General features: G+C 44.3%; 1 protein-coding gene across 5 annotated transcripts in view; it reads right to left on the reverse strand.

Annotated features, from left to right (window-relative positions):
* The window catches only part of LRP5 (LDL receptor related protein 5), a 250039-nt gene that overhangs the window by 168544 nt on the left and 56787 nt on the right, over positions 1 to 24708 (reverse strand). Inside the window, exon 2 of one of the 5 annotated variants that reach the window (XM_025198579.1) lies at positions 24394 to 24405. The exons of the other annotated variants lie outside the window; for them this stretch is intronic. The gene's annotated coding sequence lies outside the window, so the exon portion shown is untranslated. The remainder of the gene's footprint in view (positions 1 to 24393; positions 24406 to 24708) is intronic. 5 annotated transcript variants of the gene reach the window in all.

A 24708-nucleotide genomic window follows, 5' to 3' on the forward strand; every position in this document is an offset into this window, starting at 1 on the left:
AAAAAAATCCACATGGACAAAGAATAATAAAGAAATTGGAAATTATTTTTAACTGTTCACAGGCAGCATTTGCAAAGTACTGTATGCAACAATTCTCCTTGCCATACCTTCATTTTTAAAGGATAAAGAGACAAAAGATGAAACAAGTTACCTCCAGAAGACAAAGTCACTAGCACAGCTAAGAATCGTATTCACAACTGTGACTCCTGTGGGGGCCGAGGGGGATCCGGGAAAGGGTCGGCTGGGTTGTGGCCACAAACTCGGCATGTACAGATGGGTACTTTCGACCGCTGGAGTAGAATTAGGCATAAACGCGTACTGGTTCAAACAAAGATGGCTTTACTTACACTGTCGAGATGTACAGCGTAGGAAGACAGTTAACTTCAAACTTCAGTTACAGTTTAATCGAGGAGCTCTTATTTGACGAGATATCTTTCTAAACACGAGCATGCAGGACACGGGGGTACGTTGGGGTCGGTCGGCGACGGGGAGTAGTCAGCGGTTGATCAGTCTGCCACGTTCACTCCGAGATGGGCGCGGAGTTCTCCAACTTGGAGGGAAACCGCTCCAACCTTTTATACGGCTAGCGAGCCAATTGCTAGTCGCCACGTAGGAATAATTTAGAACCGGCCAATAATCTCCACCGTGCTGAGAAATTCCCTCGTACAAAATCTCACCATGCCTTGTGCTAGAAAGTTCCACTGTGCCGAGGCACTCAACCACTAAGCTTTACTCTGACAACTCCCAACTCATTCTAGGGTATAGGTCTAATTCTTATAAAAACATGGCCCTCATCCAGCTTTTGTGTACATCAGGGCCCTACTGACTATGAACAGTCATACCATGGCGAGCATCAGTTAGTCAGGAACTAATTTAAGCTAATGTACACCTCTTAAAAAGAACATACACATTAAAACATTACTGTGCAGGCAAGACCAGAAGTCCCTAAATAAGACAGCTGGATTTTTAAAGGGCTCAGCACCCACATCATCCATTCTTCTCAATGGAGGCTGAGCATTTGAAAAATCATGACCATTATATTGTGATGCTTAAATCAAAGCTGTATTCTTTTGCAAATCTGGCCCTTAAGTATCATTTTCATTTTACAATGAAAAACTAACTAGCTATTAGTCCGATTAGGCTTTCCTGAATGTCAATCTTGAAAATATCTGAGTGTTAATTTTACAGAGTATCAAATCCTACAGCTATACAAAACTGTGTAACTTTAACCTTAAAAAAACCCACCTGACTGACTGCATATAACTTGTAAGATTCAATCAAGGGTAAATATTTTTCAAACAATCATGCAAAGCTGATAATTTAATACCCCAGACAATCCAATAACATTTAAAGACCTGAGATATTAAAATCAGTGCTTTTAATGTACAGTACTCTGACATGAGATTTTTTTCCCGCTTTGCTTTCAGCTTTGGGATAACAGGAACTCTGCTTCCCATGTGGAGTCCAGCTGGGAGATAAGAGCATGGTAATATTTGCCAGGCTCTGTAGAAACAATTAACATTCAAGTAATAAAAGAATAATAATTATAAAACGACCCTGATTTCTAAAGTGCTTAGACATAGTTGAGGAGATAATGAAAATAAACCATTTTTATGACATTGGTCACTGAGCAACCAATAGAAGGATCTATCAGCAATCCATACTCCCATTAAATAGGGAGTAAATTACTAGGGTGATATCCTTCAAGGACCCAGTATGCAACATGTTTAGGGTGAGTGCAAATCAAGTGTCTTGTCTTCTCACTGGGTTTTGCCAGCATTTGTCTACATTCAAGCAAATTTTAAAGTACATGGATAGGACAGACCAACACTGGCCCTAAATTTCCTCATATTTTGCTATAGTAAACATTCTCTAGAGCAGATCAAATGCAACTGAAGATTTATCAGTAAGAACCCAAGCACGTGTCTCTTCCAAGCAACTTCCAAGCAATCAAGTCAATGCCTCAGTAACCAAAGTTTATTAGCCTAGAGGTAAACTAATGAAGCTTCTATTTAAGTGTAGTCCATCAGTAGATTAAGTGTAGTAGCTCCAAGTTTTGTTACTAAAGCCCCACATCAGGAGGAAAATTAATCAAGGGGTCTCCCAATGGAGTCAGTAAGTAAACAGATTTTGGCATGTGCTTGATTATCATGTTGAAACAGGACCAACGTGGAATTGAAAATATATGGAGAAGGTAGTGGATAGCTGACTTGCAAAATGGCTGAACTGTATTCCTGTGGCCTGGATTTCACCTGTTTAGCTCATTTTTTAAATTCCAGGTGCAGGACCAAAACAGGATGGAGACTATATTTCCCTTTGGTATTAAACCTACAGGTCAGTCCTTATTTCCTGATATTTCATGCCTTCTGTCATCATCTCTGAAGGGGAAGAAACCAGAGGCATGCTCTCAAACAGCAGCAGCTGAATTTGCAGGTACCACAGAAGGTAAGGTCACAACAATGAACAGTCCTCTGTCTCCCCAAATAAAAAGCTGTCACCCATCTTATGGTCCCCTTGCACAAAAGGATGCCAGTTGCACAAGTAGCACAAATGGATAGTTTCATTTACCACAAAGAAACAACAGGTTTACATGAGCCGGAGACATACAACATGTTTTTTCCCCCAGCAAAACTCCAGTAAAGTATCATTTTCATATGTTTTTAAACTTTTATCCTCCCCTCCTGCAGCCACAAAATAGGGAAAAATTCTCAATGCCCAACTATCTTGTGCACCAAACAATCTAGTGTCATGCACTAAAAAAACAGTACACTGTTTAGAAATGTGAAAGAGTATTGCTAGAGCAACTTAAATTTTTATTCTTGCTTCCTCACTTTTGGGCTCTGAATGCTTTAAACCTTACTGCCTTTTTAACATAGCACTTTTTTGTATGGTATTTCCCTTTCTGGAGCAAAAAGATGGAATTTCCAGCCAGAAGAAATACGGGCTGTCACTATTCTTGCTATATTCAGTGCCAAATATAAAAACACCTCTCTCCACACCAAGTCTTTCCCACAATAATAGCCTTGTTCTCACAGATAAATTTGTTTCAGAAATAAAAATAAATTCTAGCCTTCTTTGTTGGTAATAGAGAAGAAAAGCCTGATGTTCACTAACTAATGGTAGGCGTTCAAATACTACTGTAGCACGGGTCACTAAAAACCATCTGTGTAGACAGATCAGTTTCTTCTGCGTGCACCCTACACCAGCTGTCTACAGCTTTTCAGACTTGCAGGCTGAAACAACCTGGCTCGGATCTGAGGTGGGCAAGGACTCCACTGCAACCACTATTGCAGCAGTTTTCCCTGCCGCTTCTTCTCCCCAGTGCCTCCCCTGAGGGGTTGGTGCAGCTCCATGTGAAGCCCATGCCCCTGAAACACTGTCAAAGTGCCCCCCTGCCCTCACTGCACACCACATCCAGCCCATAGGAGATATGTTGCCAACCTCTACCCTACATTATCATATGGAAGGAGCATGGTGCCCAACTGATTTCTCAAAGCTAAGCCAACAGGCTTACACAAACACTACAGCTTCAACAGCCTGTTAGCCTCCTACCTGCTCTGGCCCTTGATGAGGAAGGCAGTAACCACCTTATTCCCACACACATTGCCCCCTTGCCCATGGTTCCTCACTCCCTGCACAACCCATGCTGCTGTCCTGGGCAGGTGGAGTGGACCCTTGTGCCAGGCACGTTTGGAGCCTCAAAGCATGCCGCTGCCTCAGCAGGCCCCACACACCTGAAGCCACCCGAAGCCACCAAGGGAGAAGCTGCTTTTGCAAAGGTGCCTGGTGCCCAGCGAAGCAGACTGTCCCCTCAGGCAGTGCCTTACCCCTCCCATGCACAGCCCAATGTCACTGCAATAGCCACAGTGCTCATGTCCCTGATGCACGTGGCACTGCCATGGCAGCAACAGCAACAGCAGGAGCTGATAATGGTCCCTTTGTTGCTGAGTGTGGTGCCTGTGACCACTCCCCAGCAACCCCTACCCCTAGCCCTACCCCTGTTTGCTGGGACCTGTAGTCTGCCACAGGCTCAGGTTGGCTGCGGGACACAGGGACCAGACTACATTTACCAGGGCACTATGGGCACGCAGCCGTAATTATGGCTACAACAACCAAAAAAAGCCAATAATGCCATTTTTCCTTTTATTGGTGCCATTCCAATAGCTAAGCGATATATCAGTGTACCCCTATAAGAAACCTCTCCTGGGCTAGGCAAGAATCAGATAAAAAGGGTTCAGAAACTGGAAAAAGGCACAGGCGAAATGAGCCTTCAAACATAACTTCAGAGGACTGTAAAAATTCTTCCCCTTAAAATAAGCCTCATCATCAATGCTCAGCCAATAAGATGCCATGGACAATATACTACTAAATATGTCCCCCTGAGATTTCCAAAAAGTAAAGAACAGGGATCTCTTTTACTGAGCTTCTTTTGGCCATAAAAAGTGCTTTGCAAACATTAACCAAGTCTTATATGACCACTGAGAGGTGAGCAGGGAACAATTCCCATTTCATACATTTGAAAGTTGAGGCATGCACCGGTGATTTATCCATGGCCACACAGTGAGCTAAGTGTTAGAATTGGGATTATAGCTGGGGTGGGTCCCACCACTCAGACTAGTGCTTCAGTGTCAAAACCACAACCTTTTTGAGCAAAACAGAATACAGGTTGGGGGGAGGACAAAGGCTTAAGCTGGTCAAGTCCTTTTGAACAGCAGGGGTCTTGGATTCAGCTTTTACCATGAACACCATGTGATCAGATGACAGAAAGAATGCTCAAAATTGTTGCTATAAAACTAAAATTTGATCTACCTTTCACTTTTTTTTTTAAATCCAGACCTGGTATTCCTATTAAAGTACCGGCTGCTGCTATTTAAAATAACCAAGAGCACATTTGCTCCCATGAGTGTAATTTTAGAATTTTTTTTGTAAATAATTCCTTTTGAAATGTCTTTTCCAGAAGACAAGTTATCTTGTCAAATACTAAACAAAACAGTTCCAGAAGGCATGTTAGATTCAAGTTCTTTCATGAAAAAAATATCCTTTTATACCTGCACAGATGAAAACATCAAAGTCTCGCAGTGCTCAACACGAACTCTATTGCATCAGCTTTACTCATACCAATGACAATTTGTATTCATGTGAAGCTACTGTAGATATATTTATGTCTGTGGTACTCTGGGATTCTTCTTCTCTCCATACAATATCCATAGGTAGGTCACTGGGTATATCATCTAGGGCTGTGATCTAACAAAACTCCAAGAAAGATTCACTGCCCCCAAATTCTTATAATCCTAACAGATAAGTCAAAGGAGGGGAGAAAAGATCATTGTCCCCATTTTACAAATTAGGATCTGGGACACACAAAGATTAACTGACCTTTTTTCACAGCAGTCTACAGCAACGCTGGAACAAATGGTTTCAATGTACAAATCCCAGTACAACAGTTTACCTTCCTTTCCACCAAGATTGTACTCAAAGGTGCATCGGGGGGGAGGTGTGGAAATACAGTGTTGCAGCTGCACCCCCCTTTGATTCCTATTCCATCCAAACTTTAAAACCAACGGTCTTGGAAGGGAAGCAGAATTTCTATTCAGGAAACACTGAAGGCGTTAATTGACTTGAAGGCACATTTTAATCTAACAGGTTCCTCCTAATCTCTCTTCACTCCAAAGGTGTTAACAACTCTCCTTTTTAATGGTCTTAATTTTCCACTATTCAAACTATCCTTTCTTCTGCAATGCTGCTGTCTGTTAGAAAAGGCAGCCACCAGGAATGGCTATTTCAGAGATCTGCCGAGCTCTAGCTAAAAACCTTAATTGAGCTGTGGTCATATTAATTCAGGTGTAGTAATGAATGACAGTGAAATGTTGGAGGCACTGTCAAGATGTTTAAGAAAGCCTCATTTTGTTTTACAGATCTGAATTAGAGATGAACAATTACGAGTCCTCTCCCACACCATCAACATGCAGAAAAGAACCCCTCTTCTTACATTCCCATACAAATGTAACCTCACTAACTACATTGTCTATCTTTGAACAGCTGCTAAAAGCAGCACGTGCTCAGTAATGGAAACCAACTATGAAGTTGATTACATGCAGTCAACACTGAGCATAGCAATAAAGTATACGGCCCACATTGGGCAAACATGCTGATGGGAAACTTTTTTTTGGCCCTTAAGGGGATAACCAGGTTTGACAGTAAGGAAGGGGGGGAAGGGGCTGAAGAGAGAAGAATTTGGGGGGAGTCAGAGGGCAAAGGGACTACCTGACCCCCACCCAGATTTATTTTCCCTGCTGTAGCAGTGGGGGGGGGGGGGAAATCAAGACAAATATCCAATTAGATTCTATGCCTAGAAAATTATATCAAATTTATAAATTTTCCATAGAATTAATTATTGGGGGGTCATCTTATAATTAGGGTCATCTTATATTTGAGCGAATACGGCAAGTATAATGACCACAGGACAAAGGACACAGTATCTTTTGACTATTCTGACTATATTTTGCCCAGTTTCTTGTGTTTTTTAAATTGAATATACAATTTAGCAAAGTTGTGCGGAGTCCAATAAAGTTATTTTTTGTTTTGCTTGGATCTTAAAATGAAAAATATAGCTCTAGGCTTCTGGCATATTAATAAAGCTTTTTGTTTCTCTTTAACTTGAAAAAAAATATGTATCATGTTATATGGGATGATGACACACTAGAACATCTGTGCCCCCCTTTTCAAAATTCTAGATCCACCCATTGTTGTACACATCAGTTCTTCTTTTTAAAAAAGTATTTTTCCAGGAGGAGGAACTAATCTTCAGTTCACAAACTCATTTTTGCATAACATACGGCATTGCCACTACCTTCACAGACAATTTATTCCCTGCTTCATTGCTACTTCACTTAAATAAGCAGAGACAAACCACAATGAGATTTTATTTGGCATATTTCCTGCAGATGACAGCTAAGCAGTCTCTTTAAAACAAACTGATAATCAGTTAAAAGTAAGAGGGGGTAGTAAATTGGGAAGTTAAAACTTGTCAGAAAGTACCATTCCTTGTATGGATGAAATAAGGCACCAAGGTAAGGACTACACTGAGTAACTGCCACTAGGCACATCTACACATGACACTATGGCAACATAGTATCTGTGGGCACAAACCGTGACACTGCAGCCATGTCGCCATAGCAACAAGCTCCCTCAGTATAGCGGGTTGCTGCAGTGACGTAGCGGCTAAAAAGTGCAGTACAGGCTGTTACTGCACCATCATTTAGTACTTCGAAAAGGAAGTACTAAACGACATCGCAGTAACAATGGTGCCATAGGGGCACGTGTAGACGTGCCTACTGTGTCCACGTGCTGAACTGCACTTGTTTAGCTTAAGATGCAATTTTAAACTGCATTATATTTACCAATGGTTCAAAGAGTTTCACAAAGACTTATTTCAACTTAAACTAGGCTCATTTCATTTTAATGTAGAATTCAATGGGAACGAGCTTATGCTAAGCCAAAATAAATCCCTCATACTGAAACAGGTGCCCACACAAGTGTCTGCACCAACTGAACTGAACCAATGCATCCATCCCCTTTCGGGACATGCCGTTGTTCCAGCTGCATTGGACCAATGCAGTTGTTCCAATTGCATACAACCTACTGAGGCAGCAGACTAGCGGCTTTAAGAGTATTGGCTTCTACTGCAGTTGCTCTTTTGGCCACTTCCATAGACCTCTTTGGCCCATGCTACAAGATCAAGTAGTGAAGTATAGTGGGCAGCAGGCATCCAGTGCCATATTTCTTTCACCAGAACCACCCCCTTGCTGCTCCCAATTAAAAAAAAAAAAAAAAAAAGCACAAGAGTCAAGAAATGAACAGAGATGCACATGGTTTGGAGAGACCAGTGAACTCAGGACTTTGAACAGTCATGAGTGAAATACTGCAGTTTCACTGGAGAGCACTGAAGTAGCAAGTTTCTAGGAAGTTTTATTAATTAAAAAGAAAAAATATAACAACAAAACAAGCACCACATCCTGAGTCTTCTCCCCTCCCCATGCAATTTCTACCCATCCCAGAGAAACCTGTTTTCTACAGTCTCTGAACTGGTGATGCTCCAGTACGAAAAGACTGTGTTTGAACAATTACTTTTACATAATCACACCTGGGAGAAAGGAGAAAAAGGGGAGAGAAGCCAGGAGCAAAAAGGACAAATCATTTATACAGAGACACGTAGTCACCATCAAGGGCATTTATCTGAAAGCAGAATAAGTAAGAACAGTCTCCAACGAAAAGAAACCCTTGTGTTTCCCCAAGCTTGACGCCGTTTGCAGCAGTTTAACTATACTATGTATCAAACACTTTCCAAAATCCAGAGATTGCAGCTATACCAGGAGATTGGATATGACTCGTAACCAATTTTACGGTTGACTACTTCTCTTACATTATTCAAAACCAACTGTGCTTCTCATATATACATCCCCATTACACTGTTTCAGTCAATTAGCCCAACAGCTCCTAAATGACTTTACACTCAAAGTTAATTACTGAAAGTTACGTATAGAAAAAAAAAGCTGATCTCTGCCTTTTGAGGCATAATTAATCAAAACAGTTTCATTCCAAAAGCTGCACCTCCAGCATTTTAACTGAGTTGCCATGAATAATGGCTACTGGTGTTCAAAACCACATGCTTGTCTGCTACAGGTTTTAATACTTTTTCCCCCCCGACTCTACCCAGTTTCTATAATAAATCACAGATTTGGAATTTCCATTGAACACCTCCTTTTTGCTAGATATTACTTTTTACTGCCAAACAACTTTCACAGAGATAAAGTTAGCTTGACCATAGTTCATTAAAATAAGCTTTGTTATATGCAGCAACTTAACACGCCAAAACATTTTAGGCTTCCTTCACAATAGCCCGTAAACATGTGAGTAGTCCTACTGACATCAATAGCACAGTCTGCATGCTTAAAGTTAAGCACATACTTTAATGCTTATTTGGATTAGGACCTTATTATATCAGCAACAATCACCAACAGAGCTCCAGGCTTTGTATTTCAACATTGCTACAAAAGCAGATGTGAGACTCATCAACAGTTACAGGTTGGATTTGATTTTAATTTCTCGACTTTAGTTAGAAAGAAATAGGTTGTTCTTTTAAAACTAGATATACTCTGGCTTTTTGCTTTACCTTACAACCCTGTGTATGTCAAGACTGAATCCTACAAATCTTGACAGGTCTCTTTAGGAAGGAACACCTATGTAACCCACACTAGAAGCCTAGATGCACAACACATTGACCCAAGTGCAATTTACATCAATGTAAATCACACCAGGTGCCTGGGCACAGAGGCTATAGATGTGAAAACAAAACCAAAAAAAGGGCTCTTTACCAGAAGAGGAACTGCATCGGTTTGACCTGGCTCCCCAGAATCTGTACAGATTGTGCGCTTCAGCGGGGCTTTTTGGCACTTTTCTCTTTCTGAACCGCATGATCTATACAGATGCTGGGTGAGCTGTTTCAAACTGATGCAGTTGCTCTTCTGGGCATGCATTGCGCTCGATGTGGGGGTGCGCCAAGCTGGAAGTAGAGTGCCATTTTGTTTTGTTTTTTCCCCCCACATCTGTCAGCAGCCAGAGATGACCAGGTCTTCAATGATAGCTGCATACAGTAGGTATTAATACAGTCCCTCACCACATGGTGGCAGAGGGAACAGGTAATACAGGGATGGGCAAAATGTGGCCCACGGGCCAGATACAGCCTGCCAGGTCATTCTATCCAGCCTGTGGCCCCCCCCAATTTAGAAAATAAATATTTATCTGCCTGCCCCTGGCTGCCTGTCATGTGGCCCTCGATGGCTTGCCAAAACTCAGTAAGTGGCCCTCCACCCAAAATAATTGCCCGTCCCTGAGGTAATAGCTTGGCTGCCAAAAGCAAGGGGGTCAAAGATATAGCCCAAGGGCTAGACCTGACCCTTGGACCCTCTGACCAACCCTGTACTGGCTCTGACCCCATGCACTGCACATGGACCCCGTCTGGTGCATGCTGCATGCGGTGACCACACTGGACTGGATTGGCACTGTGCAATGACTCCGGGGCCAAACTGGGCCCACAAACCATCTCTGAGCCAGTCTGATGCTGGTGCTCATGCAGCATGTGCCCCATGCATGTGCTGCATATAGCATGCAGGGCTGGACCTGGCGGGTATATTGCACACAGCATCCTGCTAGACTGGCCCTGCATGCAGGCTCTGGTGCATAGGGACAGTCCGCAGGCCCAATCTGGACTGGCCCCAAAACCAGCTGGCTCCACATGCAAGTCCCAGGCTGGTGCTGGCATGCACTGTACACACCAGGGCACATGCTGTATGCTGAGCCAGACTGGCCCTGTATGCTGGCTCTGGTGCATGGGGCTAGTCCATGCGTCCAATTTGTAGACTGGTCCTGTTGTCTGCAAATTCAGCTGGCAGACTAACCCTGTGATCCCCATCCAGCCCACAGGGCTAGATGAGTTTGATACCCCTGGTTTACAAGGAATCTGTGGCCCAGAGGTAACTGGGGATACAATGAATTTACACTGCTGTAAGTTATATCAATGTAGCTTTGCTCCCAATTTTTCCTGAGGCAATTCTACCCCACATTCAAGTAGCTTACACCAGCATATGGCTGTACACTCTCTTGCATGTTTACACCAATGTAAAGGCTGATAATATTTTTAAAACATGTCACAGGTCCAAGCCCTAATACTACAGACACTTGGTGCCCCTCCAATAGCTAGTGCACCTGAAGATATTTGTGAGACTGCTGCAGCTTTTGAGCTAAGAAACCTCTGATTTAGCTCATGTAGCAGAGGTATACATTTTAAATTCAGAGTTATTGGGTTTAAGGCCCCATACCAGCAACTCATCCAGGGGCATCACATTATACTGGGATGCTACTGTGAATTCCTCGACCAAAAAAGATGTTCAAATTAGGGACTAAAATGCATACTTGTTTTGTTAACAAGCAGCTTAAAGATTCTCATCTAGCTATATTCTACCCTAGACAAGAATATTTGTTAGGCTGGAGGGAATATTTCAAATCCATGCACCTTAATTTTAAAATCTTACAAAAACACTGCAGTTCCAAAGACATAAGAATATATTTGAAAATGAGGAAACTGGAGTTAGAATTCTTTGTGAAACTTTGGCATCTGAATTTCCTAACTGCTAGACACCTAAATGAGACTATAACTATAATAATGGCTGATATTTTTCACAACAATGCATCTTCCATTAAAGGGAACCTATTTTTATATGTATAGCCTGAATCAGGACTAGAATTTAGATGATCAGAAACAAAAATGCCACTGTACTCCCTTGCTCTCTTAAAAAAAAAAAAAAAGAAAAAAAGAGAGAGAGAGCCACATTAGTCTGAAATCAGGAAGAATGCAAGGTAGATTTACATCTTATGAGCTAACTAAATCAGAAATGCATAATTAGCTTTCATAAGCAGCAGCTTGCTTCACATCAGCTGCTGAGATGGCACCCCAGGAAGCAGAGCTTCTAAACAGAAAGCCAAGTAGAATACAAAGGAGAGAGAAGGGGACACAGAGGGAAGACCCCCTTGCCTCTCCCAGCCGTGCCTGGTCCCGTCTCCTTTGTATTCTAATCTCTGGTTTCTGTTTAGAAGCTCTGCTTCCTGCAGTCCCTTCACAGCAGCTGATGAAGTAAGCTGCTGCTTACAAACGATTATGCATCTCTGATTTAGTCTAAGGTGCAAAGCTACCCTGCCTTCTCCCTTTAAAAAACCCTCATGGCTCAGTTTTAAGGAATGTAAAGCATTCGGTTTATCACCTCTTCAAGCTCCTTTGATTCCAAGTACACACATAGGAATCTTGCAAGAGGACTTCAAGGTGCATGATGGGAAAGAATACTGTGTCAGATATTAAACAATTGTATATTATTAATTATTACTATACCGTCTCACATATCACAAAGAGCTTTACAACTTTCATAGGTTCTTTGAAGAACTTATTTTAACTCTAATATGAAGCCACACTTATGGCCTGATATACTTGCTAGGTATTGACCCTAAATTGCAACTTTTTCATAAGAGAAAGGGAATTCAGAAGCACTCCTGGATCATCATTTTCAGCACATGAAAAAAGATAGAAGCATAAAATAGTGCAGGACCTGTATCTTTTCTCAAAAGCCAGAACTCAGACGGCACCTGAGTACTTCATTTCTACTCATGGTATTTTCCACATCACAATGAATTCCCAGCCTTTCTTATTTTGCCAATTCAGCAGCCAGATCTTTGGTGAACTTTACAGACAAACTTTCAGAGCATGTAGAAGCTCCAAACTCTATGCCATTGCCCTGGTGTAATTTTACTCTAAGAGTAATGCCACTGTGAGGCTATTCATATATGCAGACAAAGATTTTGGTAGGAGCAGTAGGAGAGGAAGGGGCTTGAAGGAATCTAGATGTAAAAAATAATTTGGTAGGTATATGGAATGACTTTGGCAATCTATCAGAATATTCAGAAACTACTTTAAAAAGGAATTGGTTTAAAAACTTGTCAAGTTAAGAGTTTCTTGGAATCATGGATATATGCACGTAACATGAAAAAAAAAAAAAAATCAATGGATCACACAACTAATACACCAGCATTAGGCCAACCCTGTGATATTTAGTGGATCAATCTTCACTTCCTGTATTCCAAATCAAGGAATACAGGACTTTGCCATTGTTATGCAAAACAACACCAGCTGTATAGAAGATGGTTATTGTAGGCGTTACAGGGGGTTTGGTGGATTACAAAGACACATGTGCGTTCATTAAGATTTTACGCTGCTGAGCTGCGGAGTGCTAAGACAGACTAACAAGGCAGTCTACGAAGATAGCTAGAAACATCTATCAAGAGTCAAACAAGCAAGTTTTGTATGAAGCTGCTCCAATCTAGATATCCCTGGCAGAAAAAAAAAAGAAAGAGATCCCTTATAAAAGACTAGCACTGCCACAGACTACAACATCACCAAAGGCTCAGATAGCCACCGTCCTTCTATGCAAATATTATTTGTTGTACTGAAAAAATTATAACACTGTAAACCGCCAATGAAAGACATTTATCCAAGACAGACTTCTACTTTGAACGTAACTTTTGATGGTGGTTTTGAAAACTGCAGTTTACACTTCACCGAGCATCACACAGCATCTCTCTGAGTTGCTGGGTCAGGAGGCGAGCCTAACAACTGCTTGTTTCTTTGCTGACTTACCATTTTGTTTTCTTTAACAAATGTGACCCTTATATCTTACAAGAAATTACAGGGTTAGTTTTGTGCCTGAAGCTAATGGCAGCAGCATAACTGAGGGGAGGCAACCGGAGCAGCTTACCTAGGTACTGCCTTTGTGGAAGAGTGCAAAAATAGCTGTGACCTCAATAGCAACTAATGGCCCCACTGTTAATCGGCACTGTGGCAGCCAGCGTTACCCTGGACATCATACAACTGCCCCCAGTACTGAGATGCCCAGCTACGCCTCTGCCTGATGGGTGACTTTCACTCAGGGCAGGTCACTGGACCTGCTTTCTACATTTATACTGAATAATTAGTTTGGTGTTCCTTCACCTTTCAAACAGAAAAGAGAGGTAGATTAAGCCATCAGTGCAGACCTTAAGGAGCCTAAGTCCAGTCCCCAAAGAAGTACCAAAACTCCACCAGCAGCTCCTTTGATAACAGGAGAGCACTCGGAGACCATCACTCCAAACAACTTTCATCCTCCCCTATGTTCATTGTGAATTAATTCTGTATAAGTTGCTTCAACCATCTGCTGCAAGGGCAGAAGAAAGAATTCTACCATTGTATGCAGCACCGTAACTACATGCAGGTTTTTCTATGCAGGTTTTGTACAAAAATGTACAACCCTGATTTGGTTACTTCCCAATAAATTCTTCAGACCTGGTAAGTGAAAGATGCCATGTGCCACATGTGCAAAATACATGAATTCAATGGGGTTTTATCTTAGTTTCACAAATTTCTTGAACAAAGACCCAGAGTAAATCTAAGAATTCTTCCTGCCTAGTACATGTTGCCCTTGAATTAATATTTCATGAACAGCTCCACAAAACTGTACCCGATGCAGCTCATTACTGAGTTAATATTAACATTATGTATCCTCCTTAAAAGTATAGTATCTTATCTAATCTAGATAATGCTCATTGTCAATTAATTCTGTATAAGTTGCTTCAACCATCTGCTGCAGGGGCAGAAGAAAGAATTCTACCATTGTGTGCAGCACTGTAACTACATGCAACAATAAAGATTCCTACCTCAGAGAGCTCACAACATGAAGATACAAATGGTACAATTAAATCCAAAGTAGTATTTATATTTTCTATTCTTGTTGCCAGCATTTCAACACAAATTTTGATCTCTCCATTGAAAAGTAAGTTGATCACTAGGATCTGCACTGATAATGGGTTTGCCCTTATGTTAATGTGATGGGAGCCTGCTGCATGATCAGAAAATTTCACTACAATTTCAGATAGGACTGTTAAATAAAGATTTTGTATACAACAATTTAAGCCTTTGACTCTACAGCAGCGGTGTCCAAGATATGAACCATGGGCCGGACCTGGCTACAGTGCCCTCTCATCTTACCCCTGTTCCTGAACTGACACATACGCCACCAGATTAGTCCCACACACAGGGCCTGACACTTGGGCTGCACATGGTACCCGCTCTGGGATCCACATCTTACGTGGTGCCCACTCTGGAAAGCGCAGCACATACAGTATTATACCCCCCTTCCCACTTTGGGACTGCACTGTTTGTGCCCTGGACCTGTGGGAGGGAGGCAGGTGCCATGTGCAATGTGGATTCTGGATAGGCTAGAGCGGGCACCATGTGCAGTGTGGGTCCTGGACCAGCTGCTGCATGTTGTGTGGATTCTGAACTGGAAGGGGCAGGTGCCGCATGCAGTACACATTTTGGGACCTGCACTGCATTTGTCCCATCTGGTCTGGGATCTGTGCCACATGTGGTGCCCCTATCCCATGCATCAGGGGAACACACTGGGGGGCAGTATGTGGGCCCAATCTGGCTCATGGACTGGCCCAGTGCTGAATGAGTTTGACACCTCTGCTCTACAGGAACCAGCATTGGTGTTTTCCCTTAAACCTTTTTTCTATGCCAGGAGCAAGTACTCAGCTCTCATTTATTAACATGAAAATGGCACTGTGGTTGCATCCTCCCTTATACACTAAGATACTTTAGTAGAACACAAGTTTTTGTGAACCCAAGTTCTCTTTATCAGGGAACTTGGGTTCCCAAAGCTTGTGCTCTACATGTGTATCTTACTTAGTTGCCTATAAAGGTGCATAACTATCCAGCCTTCTGACTGACTTCAGACTAACACAGCTAACTACCTCCCTCAGCATCCTCTCTGCCATGTGTTTTAGGACACAATTCCCAGCACTGGGCTTGTTCCTTATGGCTGTTGTTTCAAGCTGCCTATGTATTTAGGCCTCAAACCGATAATTTACTCTTAAAGTATTCTGCATCCATAAGTCCCAGAAACAAATTTTGTCCAATAAAATGTAAGGGAGGGAAGAGCCCTGGAACCTGTGCAACTTCTCCAGGGAAGATACACTACTAGGGAATCTCTACACTAAACTGATTACTGTTCCTTTCAGTCTCTGACTTCTCTCTTCTGCATCATCTTTTAATTGAAATGGAAGCTCTACTTCTTCTGTAGGACCTACACATTGTGAAAGGTAGCAAGGCAGATCTAACAGAGCTTGAATTTCTTAGTCCTGAATCTCTCATTCCCTTTTCATTGGACAGTTTGCTTTCATATAAGCCCTCTCCCTAAAGAAGCCACTAATCTACCTCTACTTATCTACATCTACATAAAAGCTTCTTTAGCTAATTTTGCCACTGCCTTTTCAGTCCATAGCACACTCCAACTTCCCCTTGTACGTTTTTAAATTAGTCTGTGGTCCTGTCGATTTCCTGTGTTAATTAAAATCTCAGTCTTTGCATTTCTTTTTTCAAGGAAAGCAACTCCTTCTATGCACTTCTGCTTTACTAATACTGGGGAAACTTTGGCAGCTTCTCCACGCAATAGCACCCTTACTATCCTCCTGTCTTCAATTTCAAATACTCCAGAATATCCTTTGAAATTTGTGCGACCTCAAACCATCTCTTTATGTTCTGTAATACAGTACTATTTAATATCCAGTGCTATTGCTCCTTGGTCTTGTTAGAAACCACATAATTAGGTTGTTGACTTAATAATTAGACAATTGACATCAGTGTTGTATCATAGGTACCTATGCAAAATGTACAAAAGCAAGAAGATGGAGACTTGCATACAGACACTGGCCATTTGAATTAAATACTTATTCTCACTCCTGAACTCTCTTCTCTCTAACTGAACTCTGATGATAGCTCTCACAAACCTTTCACAAAGTCTTTCCTCCACACATTGGTTTCTATCCATCTTTAGGCCTGGGACCTATTTTCAAAATGGGCCTAGGAAACATGAAACTACAGCAGGATAACAGCTCCATCTAGTACCAGAAAGATGCCCCGTGGGATTTTTTTTTTTTTTTTAAACTACTTTGGTCTCACTCCTGGACCTCTGCTCTGACCTGCCATGTTTCCCAAGCCAGTCTATTCACAGCAGGCCACGATGAAGTGGTCATACTTCTGGATGGGGACCATGCTGGACAGCCAACTATAGTTTCACATATAACCTTACCAGAATAAAAGCTTTAGTCTGGTCCATCTATCTGTCTGTAATGCTTTATTCGCAATCTGATTGGTTGTCTTGGAGTGCCACCATGACAGCGTCAATGTTGGGGATGGAGCTGGCTTTGCCCTGCCACCCCAGCTCTGCTCCTTGGAGGTGGCAGCATGGGGTGCTGACAGCACAGCACCAGCGGCAGCGCAGGGTGGACCAGCAGCAGGGCGGGGACACACGGGGCTGGACATGGGGGGTGGCGGAACACATGGGGTCAGAAGCAAAGCAGCAGCACCACAGGACACTGGGTGGCAGCACTCCATCTCCGCCCCCCTCCATTCATTCATGGTGGGCAATTTGCTATCTTGTGTATAAGCCACCCACCATCTTACAGCTGCGCCCAGCTTCACTCCAGATGGGCTTAATTTATACTTTTTCTTATCAACCTAGCAGATGCTGGCCTTCACATTCATCCATTTCCTAATTAAGCTAAGCAGTACTGGAATAATGTGCAGAGATTCAGAACTATTCTGCTCTTCCCACCCTGAGTTTTGCAGCATAGTGCACATGCCACCCTGCATGGCATGTACTCTAACTGTAGTCTGACAAGAGTGATGGGCGGGCATAATCTGGGGTGAAAGCAGAGGAAGGCAAAAGTGGCACAATTATATTCCCACACTCATAGGTCATCCCTTGTTTTAAAGCAACAAAAAGGAAAAGTGATGTTATTGTCACAACCCAAAGGGTGTGATTTTTGTTTTGTGTGCTTCAGCACTGCTAAATTGTCCCCGCTAAATTGCAGCTTCCTTGCATGGTGGAGTTTTCTGCTGCAAAAGAGAACCCCGGTGCAAGGAACGAGTTTCCCGCCAATTTGAAGCTTTCTTTGCAGGGTGCATTTCTTTGTTGCAGCACAGAAATGTTCGTTGCAAAGAGTTCCCGCCATTTGTATGCTAATTGTGTGAAGATCTCTAAGCGCTGCGGATCCTTACAGACCCAGCGCATTTCAAGCAGGCAACAGAGGTCTGATCAACCTCTAGCCTCTCCCCGTCGCCGATAGATTCCTAGACGTATCCCCTCCCACGCGCAACGAACCGGACCCACGGAGCCTAGCAAACTTCGTGTAGCAGAAGAACCCACGGAGCCTAGCAAACTTCGTGTGAGTCCTTGCCGGACGACTCCAGAGCTCTTCTACCTGGGTTCAAGTCCTGCAGGTTTACTTTCCCGTCGCCGAAACCCTTTGCGACGTACCCTCGTATTTTTCATCTTCCCGTTGCCAGAACCCTTTGCGACGTACCCTCGTGCCCTGCAGGTTTGAGTTTTGTTTTCTTTTCTCTCTGTAACCGCAACTTAAGCAAGTTTTCCAGCCTACACCACTGCCATCTCAGTGTAAGTAAACAATCTTTTAAACTACCGCTACGCATCCATGCCTAATTCCAGCTCGAAGGCCTTCCCTCTCCGCCCCGGCGTGCCCGGGCTGCTGGCCACAGCCCGCGTGCAGCGCGAAAAGGGCTCGGGTTGCTCCCGGCCCGCACAGTTATATCTGTGACAGTCCAGGAAAATTTGTGAGGAAAGGATTTCTGTGGATGATACCTTTTATTGGACCAACTGCATGGTTTGGATAGACTTAGACAAGCTTTCAAATGCAGTCCAAATGCAGACACCAGCTCTCAGATACTTTGCCTGTCCTAATTTTCTTTTCTATGGGAATGCAATGAAAGTCATTTCATTTTCTATTGTATTCAATGTCCCTGCTTTTGGGTTTTTCAATATGATGCCTGCCAGGGCAATCCCAAGGGCCACTGCAACTCTTTATTAAGCAACTCATTCATAGTTGTTCCACAAGCAACAAAAAAACAAACAAACAAGAAGTTAAAAAATAATATGGTGAGTCAAACTGATCTCCAGCTCTACAAACTGTCCTTGCTGCATGGCTGGATATCAGTTGACTCACACACGAACTTGCAATGTAAATAATTTTCCAAAAGCAGCAGCCTTGCATTGCAAAGTACTAGGGCTATGCAAAGCTTTGGCAGCCATTTTGTTTAGGAGGCGTTTCGGCCCGTTTTGGTGCCTGAAACACCGAATCCAAATTGGAACGGGAGACCGAGAAAAAGCTCCAAAACAAAACGAAAGCATCCAAAACATTTTGGAAAATTTCAGAGTTTCCTAGCCAGGCTTGTAGGTAAACAGAAACTAGGAAAGGGCCGGGGGGGCGGGAAGAACTGCTCTGATATTGACATTAATAGCTGGTCAGTGTCTGCAATCTGTCCCCGAGGTCCGTTCCAATCCCAGTGCTCTAGGGAAGGGATGGAGAAACAACATATAAGGCTCTGTGTGTGCACTCCTCTCTGCCATTTCTCAGCTGTGTCTGTGTTTGCAGCACAAGCAGCAGCAGAGAACAGCATCTGGAAGCTTGCAGCTTGGTAGTCCCTTCCTACCAAGTTGTAGCCAATCCTTTCCCACTTACCCTTGCCTACCCTCCCTATTATTATCTCTTTCAACTCTTTCCTCCCCCAAAATCCTGTTATTTGTTCTTGTTACCCCCCCAAACAAAAAGAAAGTTGTGCTTTCCCTGGCAATGTCTCATCACTGTGCAGGAAAGCACTACACTATACATACACAGACACACATTTTCCAGCACACCAAACATGAAGCATGCTGGAAAGGCAGGTGCCAGGTCTGGCAGGAGAGAGAGCTCTGAGTTGTCCCCCGCAACTTAGATGCACCCTCTTTTCTACCAGGCATGAGGCTTCTGCTGCTAGTCGCAGCAAGGAGGTGGGAACAGTGTCTGCACCTGTACTACCTCCACTAACATCAGTTATAATGACTACGAGCTCCAGCATGACAGTCTCCTCCACCCCAATTTCAGTTCCCAGCCTGAGCCTTCCTCTGCCAGAGGAGGAGCTGGGTCTGGAACCAGACAAGCTGAGTGCCATTGCCAGGGAAGTTCTGGGGAAGGAAGAAGAATCTAAGTTTGTGCTCCACACTCTTCAAAGTTCCCCTACAGCCAGGTCTCCTTCTCCGGAAGGCACCTTGGAGGAGATTGAGGTTGTGGAGGCAAGTGGCTCAGCTGAATCAGCTCCTCCTGTTGTTGTGCCTCTGCCTGCTGAGGAGGGGGATACAGCAGGATCCCCACCTGCACCCCAGAAGGGAGGGGGTAGTGTAGTGTGGGATCATTTTGAGGTGGCAGATGATCCCACATATGCTACCTCCCTGCACTGCCGAAGCCAGCCGGGGCAAAGACAAGAAATACTTCAGCACCATGGGGATGATGATACATCTCAAGAGGCACCACCCCCTTGCCCTTGCTCCTCCTCAGCCTGGCACCAGTGGGAGCATGCCCAAAGGGAAATCCCCCTCTCGCTCCAAAGCCCCCATCCCCCAGAAGCGGAGGCAGGCCACCCTGGAACAGTGGAGAAAGGCGGACAGAAAGTGGGGCGCATTCCAAAGGGGAGCGAGTTCACCCAGAGCATTGGGGAGATGCTTGCTCTGGATGGCCAGCCCTTTTCCTTAGCTGAGTGGCCAGGGTTCAAGTGGCTCATGGCCCCATCATACTGCATGCCCACATGCACCACCCTCAGCAGGACAGTGATGCACTTTGTGGAAGAAATCAAACTTCGCGTTGTGCTTGTATTAGAATTAGCAGAGCCATCTAGGTTTATTTAAAGCTATACAAGTGATCACAGGGAGAGTTCTCAAAGGAACTCTGACCTCTACAAGTTTACAAGCATATTTATACTTTAGACAGCGAGAAAAGATGCAGGGTTCAGACAGAGCAACCTTGAGAGAAACAGAAAGATGTTGATTATTCGTTTGTCACACGTAAGCAGTTTACTTATTTAGAAAAAAACACTGTGTTTTGGGAACAGTTATCAGCTTCCGGTTCGGAGGAGAGGAGGAGGTTAAAATCTGCGCGCAGAGCTTAATATATCAAGACAAAACAAGGCATGAAGGTTTTTTCTTATCTTAGAACATTTTAAAACACATAGCATCAGCATCTTTTTCTCTTCTCTTTCTCTCTCTTTGTCTCTCCTCTTAGTCAAGTAAGAGGCCTGGTTAAACTTATTTCCACACCTTCTTGTATGAGGCATGCAGGGAGTGTTTGAGGGAGGAGCTGCGCTAGGCATGTCCACAGGTGGCCTTGCATTTCACCTTGGACATCTGGAGCAGCCAGGATGGCGATCGTGCCTACCTCTCCCGCACAGGACACTCACAGGACACTGGTGCAACCAGTCAGGCCGTTGGTAGGCTCTCCTTCAAGCGGAGGTGATGGATGAGTCCCATATGGCAACAGAGATCATGGCGGACATTAACCGTATGGTGCAGGGGTGGCTCATTGGGCAGGGCAAGCTCACCCGCAGGTTCATGGTCGCTGACAACGGGGCCAATATGGTCATGGTGGTCCATGATGCCAACTTTGTTAGCATCTGCTGTGTGGTACACAAGTTGCACCTTTAGTCAGGGATGCCTTGGAGAGGAACAGGGCTTCCAGTGAGGGTGCCGTCACTACCAGCCAGCTCATTTCAAAATGCAGGAAAGTGGCAGGCTACTTCCATTGGAGCATCCAGGGGAGCAAGATGTTGTGGGACCAACAGGCAGAGCTGAGCATCCGGCAGCACAAAATCATGAAGGATGTGGAGACTTGGTGTAACTCCACATACCTGATATTCAAAAGGCTGGTGGAGCAACAGAAGGCCATCCATGAGATGGCCTTGCTTGGGGAGATTGGGATCAGTGGCCCCCTTAACAAAGCAGAGTAGGATACCATCTCCCAGATCTTGGTAGTCCTCAAGCCATTGCTCGAGGCCACCAAGAGCCTCAGCACTGACGATGCTCTCCTTAGCCAGGTGATTCCCATAGTGAGGGAGCTTCAGAACCAAATGGAGAAGTTCCAGGGGATTGATGTTCCTGGCTGGGGCCAGCCGGTGTAGCAGCTGAAGGATGGCATCAAGAAATGGCTGGATCCATTGCAGTCCACTATGGTCCACATGCTGGTGTGCATGTATGACCAGTGGGTGAAGGGGAGCGACTGCGGCAGCAAAACCCTGCATCATTGGATGGAGGTGCTGGTGAAGAGAGTCAGGGAGGCAGAAGGACAGAGGCAGGGGAACATGGAAGATGGGGATCCACTTTCCCATGCCAGCACTCCATCCACCAGCCAGTCTCCTCCACCACAGGCGCTGCCAATGTGGGCTACAGGCATGGCTTCCATGGTGGGATTCAGAGGCTCCAGACCCCAGCATCGGGCAGGCAGTGCCAAGGCCTCGGTGGCTTCCTCTCTCACCGAGGACACGGAGCCGCTGCTCTGCAACCCCTTGGTCTATTGGGCAAACTGCAGCCACATGTGGCAGAATCTCACCATGATTGCCCAGGAACACCTGTCCTGTCCACCGACCAGTGTTCCAAGTGAGAGGGTGTTCAGCATTGCTGAGGATGTTGTGACACCCCACTGCACCTCCTTGGATCCTGGTTTGGTGGAGCAGCTGGTGTTCCTGAAGGTGAACCTCCCACTGCTGGGGGTTCCCCAAGCTCCACGTGCAGACAGAGTGAGTACCACCCTCTTCACTCTGTCCACACACATTTCCTTTTTTTATTTGGTTTGGTTTCACAACCATTTAATGCCCTGCTCTCTAAGCTGGAGGTGGCACTCACTGTATCACCAGCCAGCAGGGGAAGAACATCTTTTGCCAGGATGAACTTGGAGGTATGAGCAGGGGCTAAGGGGAAGGAAGAGGCCCCAGGTCCTGGGCATGACCTAATACTGCATTCTGCCAGGGTTGGGAGGTCTGGTGGGACTGCTGGTGGCATGGCAACCCCCAGGAAATGCCAAGGTCACAAACCTCCCTGGTGAAAGGCAGGTAGGAGGCACCTAAAAACCTCCAGCCACCACATGCATGCACAGTCCTGGCTAGGGAAAGTCCAGACCTGTAAGATCTTTGAGAGGCCTGAGGCTTGCTGGTTGCAGTGGAGTTGTGAGGCTCCAGGTGAGCTTAGCTGCCTGGAATGCCACCTGCGAGGCAGGGGCCACAGTGTAGGAAAGGTACGGAGCTGCGGAACGGATGTCACCCCTAGACATCAGGGGCCTTAATGGGCAGCTCCTGCCTAAGTAACATCTGAATCAGTTTTCCATCAAGGCATGGCAGGCGAAAGAGGGGTGGGCGGTTGGCCCAAGATCTAACCACCACTGGTAAGGCCCCCTGTTACAGGCTACCATCCCTGCTGCATTCATCCCACTCTGCCTGAACACACACAAGGCAGACAAGGTTCTTTGGGTCAATCTGATATCTTTTAGTAGACCAACTGAATAGTTGAAGAAATATATCTCAGTAAGCTTTCAAGTTTAAAAACCCTTTGTCAAGCTGAGGAAATATATGCAGTTGGTGTGTGCTCTTCCTGGATGAAAGGAATAGTAAAGAAGCCAAAGGCTGGGATGTAGGCAAGAAAGCCAGTCAGTGAAAACGTAAATTGAGGCATCAGGGGGATGAGAGACAGGCTGGGTGGGGCAGGGGGTATAGCAGGTAAAAGTAGAGAGGTACCTGGGGAGCCAGATGTCAGGCAGGTTATAGTGTGTCATAAATCCAATGTCTACATTGAGTCCATGAGTTTCTGTATCTAGGAGGTTGATGAAGTGAAGTTCATAGGCTTGTCTGTGAAAAGTGGCTTGTAAATTCAAACAAGCTCTTAGGAGCTACCATCCCTGCTGTTTTCATCTGAATCAGCCAAAAAATTACAAAGTTATAGGTATTTTAGTGATTCCCCATTATAGTCTATGGCCGAATCTCCGAATCGGTGTAAAAATTCCGAAACAGATTCAGCCAAATCGAATCGGGACAGTGATCTGAGACGCCGAATTGAATCACTGTCCCTCCAAAACGGCCGAATCCAAACTGGAACACAGCCATTTCACACAGCCCTACAAAGTACACCTAAACAAACAGCCCTCAATACGGCTTGTGCAGCCCTATCCTACCTGTTTGATTCTCTCAAAGAAACCCAAGCCCCACCATACTCTTTGGCTGAGAGGGCCTGCTGCTTCAAGGTGATAGCACGTGTCCAGACACATATTCTTACTTCTGAAGAGATGATGGTGGTCTTTTCTAAAGGAGTTGGAGCCACACAGCTTCAGCATATACTTCCATCCATACTGGCAAGGGACTAGCATGCAACAGAGACCTGGAGGCAGAAGCACTGTGAAGAATGTGTGATGCAGTCAACAAACCACTGGACTGGAATGCAGGGTCCTGGTTACTTTCCCTAGATCTGTGACCTTGGGGAATCTCCTCTCTTGTACTCATTTCCTCTCATCTCTTCCTAGCCTTCACCAAACCACCCTATTCTATCTCGTCTAAACTAAGTTCTTTGGGACATGAACCTTTCTAGCCAGGTGCTGCAACCACCTAAATTGATGGTAGCAACTCATCCTCTTGCTGCCACTGCCCTCACCCCTGTTCTTCATTGCAGACTAACTTAATAAATCCAATCCTCTTGGAAAGCATTATCACATTCTGCCTAGTTCGCTTGCCAGTACTTACGTAATTATCTGAAAATCACTATTTAAGCCAGACTTTTGTTTACTAAAGCATAGCATGCAAGAATTCTTGTTTCCACTAACGGAGATTACATACCTACTGTCTACATGCATTAAAAACATGTCACATCCCAAATAAGAGTTTGATTAACTTACCAGACAGGTTAGCTGTAGGAATAAAAATGTGCAAAAATTAACTGCTTTACAGAAAGGCAAACTGAAAAAGCAAAACAATGATACTGATTGAGTCTTTTACTTGGTACCTATGAGCAACTAATGTTTTTTTTCCATTTCTGGCTCTGCATATGGGTGTCATTCCTTGCCACATTGTATTTAAGTTGAAACATATGGTCAGCAAAAAAACCTTGAGAAAAATACCTCAGACACGTAGATACTGGAATAAAAGGTGTTATTTCTTCTTATAAAGCCAAAAATCCTAATAAAATAACTGCCATGCTGCAGCCACGTAAG

This window comes from Alligator sinensis, unplaced genomic scaffold, assembly GCF_000455745.1.
Source record: "Alligator sinensis unplaced genomic scaffold, ASM45574v1 scaffold907_1, whole genome shotgun sequence".
Lineage (NCBI taxonomy): Eukaryota > Metazoa > Chordata > Crocodylia > Alligatoridae > Alligator > Alligator sinensis.